This window comes from Neophocaena asiaeorientalis, unplaced genomic scaffold (assembly GCF_003031525.2).
Source record: "Neophocaena asiaeorientalis asiaeorientalis breed wild unplaced genomic scaffold, Neophocaena_asiaeorientalis_V1.1 scaffold177, whole genome shotgun sequence".
NCBI classification, from domain to species: domain Eukaryota; kingdom Metazoa; phylum Chordata; class Mammalia; order Artiodactyla; family Phocoenidae; genus Neophocaena; species Neophocaena asiaeorientalis.
The window spans coordinates 21,302,704-21,317,085 of NW_020172779.1; the positions used below are offsets into that span (position 1 = coordinate 21,302,704).

General features: G+C 65.0%; 1 protein-coding gene across 1 annotated transcript in view; it reads left to right on the forward strand.

Annotated features, from left to right (window-relative positions):
• Nucleotides 1-1,458: 1,458 nt before the first annotated feature.
• The window catches only part of PTP4A3 (protein tyrosine phosphatase 4A3), a 23,587-nt gene continuing 10,663 nt past the window's right edge, over nt 1,459-14,382 (forward strand). Inside the window, exon 1 of the mRNA XM_024741292.1 lies at nt 1,459-1,652. The gene's annotated coding sequence lies outside the window, so the exon portion shown is untranslated. The remainder of the gene's footprint in view (nt 1,653-14,382) is intronic.

A 14,382-nucleotide genomic window follows, 5' to 3' on the forward strand; every position in this document is an offset into this window, starting at 1 on the left:
TTGAAGGCCAGCAGTGTCCCGCCTGGAACCCTGGAGGGCCCCTCGCCCTCCGTCTGGCTGCTGGGGCCTCTGTCCCTCCCAGACGTGCCCAGTGCCCTTGGCAGCCTGGTGCGGCCCTGACGGGCCGGGAAGGGGCTGACCAGGTGCCCCCAGGTGTGGACCTGGATCCTCTCTGCCCACCCACCCTGTGTCACCTGGAAACGACCCACATGTCCGTCTGCTGAACGGCAGGTAACGCACATGCGGTCTCTCCACGCAGTGGACTCGTGGTCAGCGTCCTGATCTACCCTACAGCGTGGGTGACGCTCGCAAGTATTATCCTGGATGAAGGGCGCCAGACGCAGAGGACCACACAGTGATGACTCCATTTGTGGAAAGTGTCCAGAACAGGCAAATCCGGAGAGATAGAGAGCAGGTTCCCGGTTGCCAGGGGCCGGGGTGGGGGTTGGGGAGTGACTGCTAACGGTTGTGGGTTTCTTTAGGGGGCGATGGAAGTGTTCTGGAATTGGTGGTGGTGATGGTTACACGACACTGTGAACGTACTAAAAAAACACCGAAGCGCACACTTTGAAATAGTAAAATGGCGAATGTCACGTTAGGTGAATTTTATCTCCATTAAAAAAAATGTAAACGGCTCCCCTGCCCCACACAGCCTGGCTTGAGCAAGCTCACAGTTAGTCCGCAAAATAGGATGTAACCCAGCTCTGTCCCGGGGTTCGAGCAGACAGGGGCTTGATTCGCTGGCAAGAGAAAGTGAAGCAGCCCCTGTGCGCTGCTTGGGACGTGGGGTGCTCCGCGGGTGTGGGAGAGCAGGTGGGCCATCCTTCCTCCCTGGCCTGAGTTTTGCTGAGTGAATGGAGGAGTGAGACTTAGGGGCAGGTAGACGTCTGTGTGCAAAGTCCCCGCCCTCCCCTGCCCCGTGACTCTCGTCACCCTGATGCGTGGGGCCGGTGTTCTTCTTTGTCTGGGATCTGTCTCCGGTCTCTCCCCTGCTTCAATCCCCTGAGCCCGGGCAGCAGGGTGCACCTGGGGGTGCAGGCACAGAGCAGCCCCTGCCCTGCTCTGCACCCCGGGTCCGTGCCCCGTGCGGAGCTCACAGAATTGCCGAGGGGTCAGATGAAGCCAAGAGGGCACCCGCTTGGTCGCCTCTGAAGTGTGCCCCCCCGCCATTCTGTCCCTGCATACGTTTCTTTTTATGTTGGCCTTGCTGGGCCTGGCGAGTAGGGCTGCCGGGCCTGTGCAGCCACCTGGCTATGGGCATTTTTTTTTTTCTTCAATTGAAGTATAGTTGATTTGCAGCGTTAATTTCTGCCGCGCAGCAGGGATTCGTGTGTATATGTGTGTGTGTGCGTGTACACGCAGACATTGCTTTTCATGTTCTTTTCCGTTGCGGCTCACCACAGGATGTTGACAGCAGCTCCCTGTGCTCTGCAGCAGGACCTTGTCGTTCGGCTCTGGGCGTTTCTGCCCAGTGTGTAGGTGCAGCCAGGGGCCTCCTGGTCCCCGAGGGGCTGACCCGCGGCTGCCCCCCGGAGTCCTGGCCCAGCTCTGCTGGAGGAGGCCTGAGAGCCGCTGTGTCCTTCTGACCGTGGGAATGGCCTGCGTGATGCTGCCAGGTGGAGCCTTTCCTGCGCCCTGGGGGCCACCCTCAGGTCAGCTCATCCAGCCCTCAGCCCGCAGCCCCTCCCGGGAGGCTGCCATGCCGTGCTGTGCTGTGCAGCCCAGGGAAAGGGGCTGAAGTTGGCCCCCGGGCAGGGAGGGGTGGAGGGGCTGGCGCAGGTCTGCCCTCTGGCCCGCGGCAATGCCCAGGGCCTCCCAGGGAGCCAGGGCCAGTGCAGACCCCAGGCTGGAAGGCGCCTCAGCCCCTCACAAAGCTCAGGCCCGGGAGAGGAGGGGTTTCCCTCGGCTCATCCAGTCTGATGGTTCCCTGCTTGCTCCCCTGGGAGCTGGGCAGGTGCTTAAGGCGGGTGGTGTAGGCAGCCCGGGTCCTGATGCCCAGCTCCCCAGGACGCGCTGTGCCCGGCCCTCTGCTGCCTTCTGTCTGGGAAGGCAGCTCTGCTGGCATTGGCGGGGCTGCCGAGGGGGCGGCAGGGGCCGTGGGGAGGGTGGCATGGCTGGGTGCTCGGCGGGCACTTGGCTCCCTGTGGCTGGGCCCTTCCCACTGCCCGCTTGGGCTGGGCATCCAGCCTCGGCCGTTCTCAGGGCTGGGGATGCCTGCATCCAGGAGCTAATTCTGCCACCCTCAGGTCATTGTCGCCACGGCATGGCCAAGGTGGGGACACAGGGGAAGCAGGGAGGGGTGTGTGGTATGCCCCACCCCTGCCGTGACGTTCACACAGTGACCACCAGCATGGTCCGCCTGTAACACTCCTCACAGCCGGGAACCTTCATGGTCCCTCTTCACAGATGGCGCCCAGGCTCAGAGAGACGGTCCCAGACACACAGGCGAGCAGGAATCGGGGAGCCAGGCCAGGAGGCTCTCCGACCCTCACAGCTGGGAGGCTGGGGCCCAGGGTGCCCTAGCCTGGCGTTGCCCAAGTAGGGTTCTGTGAGGTGCCTCATTGCTAGGGCCTGGCTTCAAAAACATTCCGGAGGGACTTCCCTGGCGGTCCAGTGGTCAGGGCTCTGCGCTTCCACCGCAGAGGGCACGGGTTCGATCCCTGGTCAGGGAACTAAGATCCCACATGCTGTGTGGTGCAGCCAAAAAAAAACCCCCGCATTCTGGAAATGTGCGGCTGGCTGCCCTTCAGATCTTCAGGTCCCCACGTCTGTAGAGACATCCTGCGGGCAAGAGGTCCCCTTGAGTGTCCCAAGGAACCCCCTGGGACAATCGTGAACCTGAACGTGGGCCCTCCTGGGGGTCCCGGAGTCCTGTCAGAGCCCCGTGGGTGTCCAGCACGGCGGCAACAGTCGGGGGACGCAGGTAAGGCTGCCTGGGAGGGGGGTGTCCTTCTAGACCCGGGAGAGGCGCCAGCGGCAGCTCCGAGAAGGATGAGCTTCCAGTGAACCTGTTTTACCGCTGAGCCAACTGAGGCACAGGGAGGTTGCGGGCTGTGCCCGGCGTCACACGGCTGGCGGGGGGAGCCAGGATGGGAACCAGGCCAGGCTCCGAGCTCGTGATCTGCTGGGAAGGGCAGACTCTGTGGGCAGGAAGAGCTTGAACAAGGCTGTGGGGCAGAAGCCTGGGCCTGGGGTGATAAGAGGGGACTGTGCCCTCCCCCTCGGCCCCCAGAGAACCTGCCTGGCCCGGGTTTGAGTGAGGCTGCACCTCAGGGTCTTCTGCCCTCTCTGGGCCTCATTGGCCCAGAGGCCAGAGGTTCCCATGGGCCACATGGTCATTGGTGCCCACAAAGTTATGGGGGTGGTGGTGACCCGCATGGGGCAGGAGGAGCCCCAGGCTGGAGGCTGTGTGTGGTAGGGTGCAGTGCTGGCATCTCCGGGGGTGTGGCCCTGCAGGGCAGGGGGTGCCCGTGTGGGCACGGGGGGGGGTCCCTGCCACGGTCAGAGCCTCCTGCGGCCCTGTGCGCTTAGGTTCGGAGCCACTGGAGAGCGGAAGGCAGAGCCCCTGCTTGTTTCAGGGGTCGGATGTGGTTCTCTGTCCGGCCAAGGGCCCAGCACAGAGCTTGGTGGCCGAGAAGGCCCTTAACTGCCAGTGGGACCAACGTGACCCTGACACACTAATGGTGCCGATGGGCTTTTTTTTCTTTTGCGGTACGCGGGCCTCTCACTGTTGTGGCCTCTCCCGTCGCGGAGCACAGGCTCCGGATGCGCAGGCTCAGCGGCCATGGCTCACGGGCCCAGCTGCTCCGCGGCATGTGGGATCTTCCCGGACCGGGGCACCATCGGCAGGCGGACTGTCAACCACTGCACCACTAGGGAAGCCCCCAATGGGCTTTTTGAAACGGAGCCAGCTCAGAGAGAACAGGCAGCAGCATGGGGTCCCCCAGCAGACCCTCGGCCACAGGTAGAGACCCCGCGTCCTGGGGCTGGGGCCTTCCTCGACCGCCCCTCTTGCGCCGGCTCTTTGGGGGCGCTGGGGGGCTGCGTCTTGCTGCCAGGCTGGCCCAGAAATAGCTGTGACCTTCCGCGCCCAGCTTGGCAGCGTCTGGGGCTGAGAGGCCTACGTGCGCCCGGCTGAGTCCTTGCAGGGCGGTGGGGCTGGTTATTTTGGACGTGGCCTGCCGAGGCCAGGTCAGAGCTCTTTCCCGCGGCTCCTGCAGGCCCCTCTGACGTGCATCCACCAGGGCCTTGGCCAGCGGCCCCGGCCACCTCTGTGATCTCGTGCCCCCTTCCTGCCCGCCTGACCATCAGTGGCCCTGTGCTCCGGGCGCAGCACGGGAGGGGGGCCCCGGGGACTGGGGCAGGCGCCGGGTGATAGGGCCGCCTCCTGGAGCCCTGACATCTGTGGGAGGCTGGGCCTCAGTTTCCCTCCAGGGGCTGTTTGAATGTACACAGAAAGTGCCCACCCTGGGCTGGCTGGGAATCCTGGCTTGGAGCCTCAGGCAAGTCACTGATTGCATGGTCTGAGCCTTGGTTTCCTCATCCGTAAAATGGGGTGGTGGGTGTCTTCCAGTGCAGCTTTGGGGATGGATGTGGGGAGCAGCCTGTGACGAGGGCACGGCGCGGGGCCATTGCACGGTGGGGTCCTTGGGCCTTCTCCCACTTCATGGGGCTGGATGCTGGGCCCAGGGACGGGACCTCCATGGGAGGTAAGAGGAGGGCTGAGCTGGGCGGTGGCTGCGTGTGTCCTGAGGCTGCTGGGTGGCCCGTGGACCTGGCTTCAGCTGGGCTGCAGCCTCCTCTCTTGTGACCTGGGCAGAGTGTGCTTCTCTCCCGCTCTGGCCGGGCTCCTGGGTGTGGTGGTGAGCAGAAGTGGCCATCACATCCCGATGCTGCAAGGTCCACTCGCCCCTGGGGCCCACAAGCTCCCCGGGCACCGTGCTAACAGGGTCCAGCCGTGGAGGACAGGCCAGTTCTGCTTCCCACCTCCCTGGTGGGTGCAGAGTGTTTGGGTGGGCACAGGGGACTGGCTGCCCTGTCTGGGGGCAGAGCCTCCCCGCTGAGGGTGCTGGGGTGGGAGCCGACCCTGCTCCCCGTTGGGATTGGGGTGCCCAGGAGCGGCGGGCAGGGGCCGCATCACTTGCGGGGTGCTGGCTGCGGCTCACAGCCCTTCTCCTCCTCTGTCCCTCCCCGCCCTCGGGGAGCCGTCCCCGCACCGGCCAGGGGTCCCAAGGAGTTAGCCATAGCCACTCCTCCGTGAAGAGGGCTTTGGGGCCGTGGCCCAGTTTGATCAGGCTTCATTCCGCAGGCTGGGCTTCACTGGAACCTGCGCGTGCACCCCACCTCCTGCCCTGCAGGCCACGTGAAAACTCCGTGGGCACCTACGGGGTACAGTTCTGTTTTCTTATCTTTCAACGGGCCTGTTACTCCTGCTTTGTGCTGGTGACTCAGAAGGCCCAGAGAGGTGAGGCGATGGGCCCAGGGCACACAGCAGCCGGGGAGGACTTTCTCAGCCACCGTGGGCATCCCAGTGCGTGCTCCTTGCGGGCCTTGTCCCCTTGCCAGCTGAGCATCCTGTGGGGTCTCCAGCTGATCCTGGTGGGTGAGGATTTGGTGGGCAGCCTCCTCCCGGCCAGTGAGAAGGCCTGTTAGGCCACACGGACCCTCTGTGAGGGCCCCGGCACCCACCGCCCCCTGTTCTCTGAGGCCTCAGCCCGGGAGCCCAGTTTAAGCCCGGGGTTCCCTCTGCCTGTTGAGGGTCCCGTGTATGCGTTCATGGAACAAGAGGGGTTGGGGCTCTGCCTGGGGAGCACTTAGCTCTCGGGGAGGCCAGGATCCTCTGGGCCTCCTGGGGGCCTTCACTTGAGCAGGGGGGCCTGGGGGGTGCGAGCGCCTCACAGGGGCCATTAGCTTCAAGTGGATCTTGAAACTCCGTGCCCTGCTGGGACGCCACGCCCGTTCTGGACACCGGCCTTTAGGGGCCTCGGAGACGGGGCGGCATGGTGCCAGGAGTTGGTGCCAGCCCTACGGGGCCCAGGAGGAACGCGCCGGGGACTGTGGGTGCCGGTCCAAGTCCGAGGGTGGGGCAGGCTTTGAAGCTCTGCTCCCCCTGGCTAGAATCCCAACCCAGCGCCCCACACTCCAGAGTGATGGGCTCTGCATCTCAGACAACCAGACCCCTGGGACCGGGGGCTCTACAAGCAGGGAGCCGGGGGTGCGGCAGGGCCTACAGAACACTGCTCCCAACTGCCCGGGTCAGCCCAGCTGTACGTGTGAATACAGATGCTGGGGCCCCGAAGGGGGTGGTGAGGCCTGGGCCTCAGAAAGGTGGGCAACCCGTCTCTGTGTGGAGGTCCCTGGTATTGTGAGGCTGGAGGGCTGGGTGGCTGGGGAGGGCTTTGGGGACTGGCCGAGGCACCGGGTAGCCATGACGGGCTGAGCCTGGGTGACAGGCCCTTAGGAGGGGCCTCCGTCTGGGGGTGGCAGCCGGTGGGAACCGGTGGGGACCTGTGGATGTGGCAGGGCGTGGGGAGGTTATGGGGTAGCCGTCTGGGTGGCATGGGGTAGAGGCCCCTCCTACAGCTAGGAAATGCCCCCATTGCTCACCTGGCAGGGAGCAGGCATAGCGTGGACTTCTTGGTGGCCTCCCTCTGCCCCCTAGAAGTACAGCCCTGGGGGCTGGGTGGGCCTGAGATACCGCCCCCACCCATGGGCTCCACCCCTCCTGATGTCACCGTGACTGGGGCAGCATCCTGGTGGGGGAGGGGCAAGTGACCCTGATCTGGGAAGCAGGAACAGCCCCTCCCCCATGGTGGGGTTCCCACTTCCTCAGTGCTTTTGTAGGGCCGAGGATCCCAGGCCTGGGCCGGGTGGGCTAACTCGCTTCTTCGCTGGCTTCCTTGCGGAGGACACAGGAGGAATTGAGCGCCGGGCTCAGTGGGGCTCTGGGCAAACCTGGCTGCCCCCCTGAGCAGGCTGGGGAGGGCACCAGGGGGCTGCTTAGGTTGGGGGCGGGCTGCAGAGAGCTGGGCTGTTTCTCTGGGGGTGGATGGGGGTGCGGTGGGCTCCCCATCCCCGCGAGGGAAGGGCCCTGGGACCCCCTTTCCAGCCCACAGCAGGCAGTGCGGAGACGCACCAGAGACCCGGGAATCCTCCAGGCTGTCGCTCCGGTCCCCCACCCTCCCAGCTGTAGGGCCTGGGCTCTGGTGCCTCTGACCCCTCCCCGCTATCTCTGAGCTGGCCCCGCCTCCCCTGCTGCCCCCGTCAGCTCTGGCTGCCAGCAGTTACAGGGCCCTGGGGACTGTCCTGCCCCCTGCGGGCCCCGGAGCCCGGCCCAGCAGGGGAGGGGGGCTCTCCTGCCCTCTTCCCGGGACCAGGGTGCCCGCCGTGACCACAGACTTGTGCCCCAGCCCCCCTGCTCGGCTGCCGGGGCTGCCCTGGGAGACGGGATCCTTCCGGGGCTGCCCCTGCCTGAGCCCCCGCCTCCCGGGCAGGCGGGTGGTTCCAGGGCCTTTGACGTGGGGAGGGCGGGAGGCCCGGAGGCTGGGAGGGAGGCCAGGCCGGGGATAAAGCTGGGCTGGGGGCCGGCCTCTGCGGACTCCAGGACTGAGGACGGAGGGTGAGTGTCCGCGGGCTCGTGGCAGGCTCGGGTGGGGTGGGGACCGGGAAGTAGGCAGACCCCAAGAGAGGGTGGGGACCGGGGGTCCTCAGGCCTTCCTGTTCATGCTCGCAGCTCAGCTGGGAGCCTCAGTGGTTTCCTCTGTCAAATGGGGCGAGGGGTCCTTTTCCTTCCAGAGCCCAGACTGGCCCACGTGGGAATGTACACCCTCCTCCCAGGCTCTGTGACGTTGTGCAGCCCGGGCCTCCGGGTTCTGGCGTCCTCTGCCTCGGCGGTACAGGGGGAGGGTAACCAGCGGTCCTGGTCATACAATCAGAGGTGGGACGGGGTCACAGTGCAGAGAAGGGACTCAGGCCCCGCCGGGGTCCAGCCTGGTTCTTCTGCCCCTTGGGTAGTGACCAAGCCTCCTCTGCAGCCGTGTCCTCGTGTTCAATGAGAGTCACGATGCAGTGACCACACGGGTGATCACGTGTCATCACGCTGGGGGGTGAAAGGAGGACGTGCTGTGAATAACCACTGCTCGCCAGCTGGCGTGAAGGGAGCCGGGGCCACCTGGCCAGCAGGTGCCCTTGGAGGTGCTGCGGGGGCTGGAGAGAGCCCAGCCCCCAGGCAGTCTGTGGTTCGTTTGGCCATCAGTGCAGATTCGGAGTTTGAGCCTCATGGCAACCTGTCGGGCCGCGTTAAGTCCCCTCACACAGAATGAATCAGTGGAGCTTTCAGGGGCGCAGAAGCCCCAGCCGATGAACAGAGGGCCTCACCATCTGTTTGACCCTAACAGTCTTCAGGCTGTGTCAGAAAGCAGGTTCTCGACAGGTGGTAACTGCTGTTATTAATATTTATTGTTAATGAGTGGTAGCTTAGATTGTCATCCATTGTTGTCTTGGGTTTTAATAACCCCCTGAGGGGGTTGGAAGTGTCCCGCTTTCTAGGTCGGTCATAACTGTGTGCAAAGCGAGAGTTGCTGGGCTCTGAGTTGAGGGCCGGGAGCCGGGTGGTGGATGCTTGTGGCTGGGCCTCCTGGCATCCGTTCCCGCTGCTCTGAAGGCCTTGTCTGTATTAACACTCCCCAGGGCCCGGGCTCTGAATGGATGACGTTTGCATTGATTCATTGGAGTGAAGAGAAGGAACCCTGGGCTTCGAACCGGAAAACCGTGTTTCGGTGGCTCTGCTCCGCCTCTCTGTCTGGCTTCCGTGTGGAATGGGGCTCATAAGTCTTTGGCCTCTGATGGGGGTGTGTGTAGCAGTGAGGGTGACGGAGACAGCGGGGGTGGAAGGGGTCCTGCGCTGGCGAGCAGTGCTAGACGGGGCACGCTGTTCTCGTGGAGCTCACGGGGAGTCTGATGTGTCCCCGCTCGGGGGCCCCTGCCGTGGGTGTGGGTCCTGAGTCTCTGCCCAGAAGCCACCTCCTCAGAGAGGCCTCCATGTCTACCCCCTTACCCCCCAGTCAATATCCTTTCTGGCGACCTCAATCCACCGCCTGGTGTGTGTCCCCCCACCGACCCCCACCCTGCCCTGAGGGTAGGGTCGTGAGGGTTCATTTACCCCTGACCCCCAGTGCCCACATGGATGCTGGGTAGGTACACATAGGAATGAAAACCCAGGCCTGGAGGGCACCGAGGGCTTCCTGGAGGAGGAGGGCACATTCACCTGGTCTTGTGGGTGAGGAGTGTCTGGGGGCATTTTGGGTCCTAGAAAGAAAAGGGAGATTGGAGGCATGAATCCTATAGCCCCCTCCTTCCCTCCCCCTACTGAGGGTAGAGGGGCAGGGCTGAAAATTCAGAACTTAGTTTCCTAGGCTATAGGGAGCCATGGATGCTGTGTGGCCAGCAGCAGGGTGGGAGCCAGCGGGTGGCCATGCTGAGACTGGAGGAGGGGGTGGCGTCTGCGCTCCGGGGTGAGGGTACCACAGGCAGTGCTGACGGCCGGGCTGTGGTGGTGCTCCGTGCCAGGCCTTGTCAGGCAGCTGCGGTCGTTTCCCTCTTTGCAGATGAGGAAACTGAGGCACAGAGAGTAACTACGGAGGTCACCTGGTCAGTAAAGATTCTCGGAGGAGATGGTGTTTGATCTGGAGCTGGGGGAGGGGTGCTGCAGGGGAACCCTGCGTGGTCCCAGGGAAAGAGGCTTGCGGTCAAGTGCCTGGAATTCCATGGGGGCGATGCTCCCCCTGCAGGAGCCAGGGGAGGGGAGGCTGGGCCGGTGGCAGGTGTGGCCCAGGTGGGACCTGGGTAGCCCAGCGACAGGTGGCGCTGCGAAAATGCTCCGTTCTAACCCTGTGAGTGACAGCGCGGGAAGCTGAGGCACAGGGTGGAGGGAGGTCTCTGCGAGGAACCCAAGGGGCTTGGCTCCAGGGGCGAGGTGACCCCTGGCTCAGTAATGCTGCCTGCATGGGGGGCACCTCCACCCCCTCCTGGGGCAGCCGCAGTGTTGTGATTAGCCGGCCCGCCCATGCCCGTGGGAGGTGGCTTCTCAGGGTGGGGGTGGGTGGAGGGTGGTCAGCAGTCCCGTTTGGGGGTGGGCCGGCTTTATGCCTGTTCCGGTGACTTCTTCCCCTGTGTCCCCCAAGCTTAGCCCAGCACCCGGCACTGGAAGATGCTCAATGAACATTCTAAGTTGGATGAATGAATGAATGAACGGATGCTGGCTCCTCTGTCCCCCTTGGAGGGAGTCCTGAGCTCTGGGCCGGGAGCAGGGGAGGCCGCAGGGAGGACCCCGGTGGCAGAATGGGCTCAGAGCCAGTGCTGAGGCCTCGGTAGGGGGGAAGTGTGGGAGTGGGGTGTCTTGGGCAATGATGGGTGAACAGTGGAGCTTCAAGCAGAGGCAGGCAGCCCCAGGGGTGCAGTCTCCCATGTACCTGGACACCTGCGTGAGCTGCGGCCAGTGTGTCCCTGTGTGATGTCACAGGCGGCCTGGCAAGCAGTAGCCACACCTTCCAAGCCATCTGTGCCCCCAGCTGTAAGCCCCCGGCAGGAAGCTGGGTCTGGGAGGGAGGGGTGCTGTCTCTGGCACCGAGGCGGGGACCTCCCCCCAGCGGGGTGGCGGAAGGGGCACCTGCAGGGCACCTGGCAGTCCTGCTGTCCCTGTTGCTCCTCAGTTTCCTCCTGCATGGTGGCCACAGAGGCCCCGTTTTCCAGCCGTCAGTGCCCGTCCCTTTGTCCCCTCGACACCCCGGCAAGGCAGGGCTTGTCATACCTTTTGGTGAGGAGCCGGGGCTCCGAGGGGCAGGTGGTCACAGACAGCTTTGGGTTCAACCCCAGACCGGCGAGCCCAGAGCTCTGCAGGCAGATCGGCCCTTGTCCTCCTGTCACTCCTCTGCTCAGCCCCCCTCCTCTGGCCCTACTCCTTTCCTCTCGTGCCAGGTCCCTCCAGGGGAGTGTCCAGGCCCAGCAGGGTGTGGCCAGGCCAGCTGAGGCCAAGGTGGGGAGGCCCAAGCCCTCGCCAGGACTGGGGCAAGGGCAGCCTGCAGAGTGGTGGCAGGCAGCCTTCACCATGTGGGTGCCGGCCAGGTGGGTGCCATCGAGGCCAGGGATGCTTAGCGTGGGCCTGGCGGGCTTGGCGTGCCCCTGGGGTTCAGGAGACCCAGGGTGCCTGGTGGCAGCCAGGGTGGAGCACAGCGGCCTTGGCCACACCCACGACTGCCCACGGAGGTAGCAGTTCTGCCTCCTGGGTCTGCACTGGAGCTGCAGCCCGGTCAGTGCTGGCGGCTGATGGTACGTGTGGGCGGGCCACTTGGGTTGGCAAGTGGGTACCACGCCCCACGAGGCACCACTAAAGCCACGGTGTGGTGAGGGCAGCCCATGCAGCGCCCAGGGGCAGTGGTGGAGCTCCGGGGAGTGTGTTCGCAGCCCTCTTCCCCGTCTCCAGATCCTGGAGGGTAGAACAGGTGCCTTCCCGGGTGGAAACTCAAGCCTGCTCCCAACAGCTCTGCTTCCAGGTCACAGCCTGGGCACCCCATGACCGGCTTGGAGCGGGCCCCATCGGAAGGTGCCTTCCCTTCCTGGCAGTGTCACCATTTATACAGGAGGCCTGAAGCCCCAGAGAGAGCAAGCATTGGCCCCGGGCTACACAGGGAGTCAGGGCAGCTGGTCAAGCCCTGATGATGAAGTTCCAGGAACGAGGAGCATGCCTGTTCCCCTCGCCGGCCAGCTCCTCCGGGAAGCCTTCCCTGACCACCTGATCCTCCAGTTCTGCCCTTCACAGTGCCTGCTGTGCTGGCTTATTTGGCCCCAAAACTTTCCTGCCGCTGGTCCCCATCCCAGCAGGGGGCACTGAGGAGGCCCTAGAGGGAGGGATTCATAACTCGGGGAGCTGCCCAGGAGCAGTGAGCACCCTGTCACCGGAGGTGTGCAGGCTGGCGATCAGATGGCGTAGTGACCTTTGAGTTTCCTCTGGACTTCAGGGGCTCGGATCCTGTGATGGGTTCTGGATGGCTCCCGGATCTGGACCTCTGCCCAGAACAGTTGGGTCACTTGTTCCTTCCACAACAAGTGGGGGGCCCTCCTGGTGCCAGGCCCTGTGCTGGAGGTGGGTGGAGTCGACAGCCTCTGAACCCCTCCTCCTTCAGGACACACCTACCCTGGGGCCAGGACTCTCTGCTCGGAAGGGCAGTGGCTGCAGGGAGGCGGGGTGGGTGGGAGGGGAGGCGGTGGAGCTTGGTCAGCGATAGGGGCTGGACCCTCGGTGCCACGGGTCCAGAGGCAGGAGGGTTCTGGGAAGGTTTCCTGGGGGATCAGCGTGGACTCGGCCTGTGGGGTCTCCCCTCCCGGCCCCCGAGCAGCCAGCGGACTTGGGCTCATCTGGGAGGGTTCCAGGAACGGCTCCTGCCTTGATAAAAATAGACTTCTCTGAAGGGCTTGGGACTGTGCCAGCTGCAGCAGGTGCCCCAGGCGAGGGTGAACAGGGGTGCAGCCTCGGCAGCACGGTGGGCTCTGGGTCCTGGGTGCAGTGTCACAGAGCTTGGTGGGACCTCTCACCCTGTACGGGTGAGGATGAAGTGTGGGGTGGCAGAAGCAGCCTGCCCGGGGCTCCTCTCTCCCAGAGGGCCAGGGTCAGGATGAGCAGGGTCTCTGGGCCCAGCAAAGCAGCCCGGCTTTGGTTCTTCTGTTTCCTTGGGCAAAGCCCCGCGACCCCTCTGAGCTGCTGTTTCATTAATACAGCGTGGCCGACGTGTCTTGCTCATGGGACGCAGTGTCCAGCATGGTGTCTGAGGGGACACACTCTCAGAAAGTGGTCCAGGTGGGAGAGTGGTGGGGCCCTGAGCTCCCAAAGCTGGCCTTTAGGAAGAGGCTGCTGCAAGGGGGGACCTAAGAGCACTGGACTGGGAGTCCTGGCCCGAGCCCACCTTGGTTCTGGGTGGAGGAGCCCTTGCTGTGAGCCGGTGGGCAGGCCACCTGGCTTGGCTGGGAGGGGGCTCCGGCGGGCCTTTCTGCCCTGTACACGGCTGTCCTATCCTCACCTCCTCTGCCTGCTTGCCCGGCTGAGGGTGGGAGGAGTGCGGGTCCCGGCATGACTGACACTCTCTGGGTATGTGGGTGCGGAGAGCCTGGGAGGGGGCCGTGCTCTGGGCTGGGCCCCTGGCCAGTTCCTCCCACCCCGCCCCTGCGGTGCTGACCGATGATTGCAGGGGCCAGGCTGGCTGTCTGGGAGCTGGGCTCAGAGCCGGGTTCCCAGCGAGGCAAGGCCTCTGGGGACCCTGTGTGCTGGGGGCTCTCCCCACCCTGCTCCACCCCCTTCCGAGGGCCTCCGCCTGGGCCGGGGCAGGTACACGGTTGACTGCGGTGCCAGGCTGCACTCTCGGGGCTCACAGGCTGGGGAGCATTCGTGTTCCTGACATGGTGCTTCCAGGAGGTGAAGCCAGGACCCTGCTGTGGGGGGGGCAGGCCCAGACCCAGGGAGGGCTTCCCATAACAGAGGGCCTTCTGGGGAGGGGCATCTGCACTGAGCATTGGAGGATGAGCCGGGATGTGGACACCGCTCCCTGTGTGTCCCGGTGCTTCGGTTTCCTCACCTGCATGGGGGCGGGGGGGGCGGGCGCTGGGGTGTGGTGACGATTCAGTGCGGGACAGCAGCCTCTGGGAGGAGCTTCCAGGGCCACGAAGGGGGCACACAGTGGAAGGGCCCCCGGGTTTGAGGCTGGAGCAGGAGGGCTTCAGGGCCAGACCAGGTGGTGGGCCACCATCCTGTGGGTGTCACCCTCGGGAACCCACCTGGGCCACAGGCACCCTCCTTCCCATTTGCAACGTAGGGAGCTCGCCCTCTGGGCCTTGGCTTGCGCTGCGGTCCCCGCCAGGAGCCTGGCTCCATGCTGAGCTCCTCACGACCTGGCGCCGCCCCCTCTCCGCAGAGCGAATCCTTCCTTGGAGAAGGAAGGCCATGGGGAGCCCCAGAGGGTTCAGGAGGGCGCCGGAGCCCGGCGGGAGGAAGGCGGGGTGCGCGAACAGCGCCCCCGCCCTTGCGTTTCCCTTTCCTCCACGGCGTTTCCTCTCCCGGCTCGGCCGTCCACCGCCCCTTTGTCTGCCCCTGCGCGCGGGCCGGGTCGTGGTTATATTTAGGCGGCAGGTGTGGGAGCCACTACAAGCCGGGTCGCTCGCGGGTCACCGGCCACGCCGCCCACGTGATGCCCGGGCGCTATAAATAGCCCCCCGGCAGCCTGGCCGCGGAGCATCCGTGGGGAGGCCGGCGCGCCCCGCGCACCGGGTCTCAGCCACCGCGTCCCGGCCCTGCCCGGCCTCGCGCGAATGGAGGCGGTGGAGGCGGGACGCCTGCGC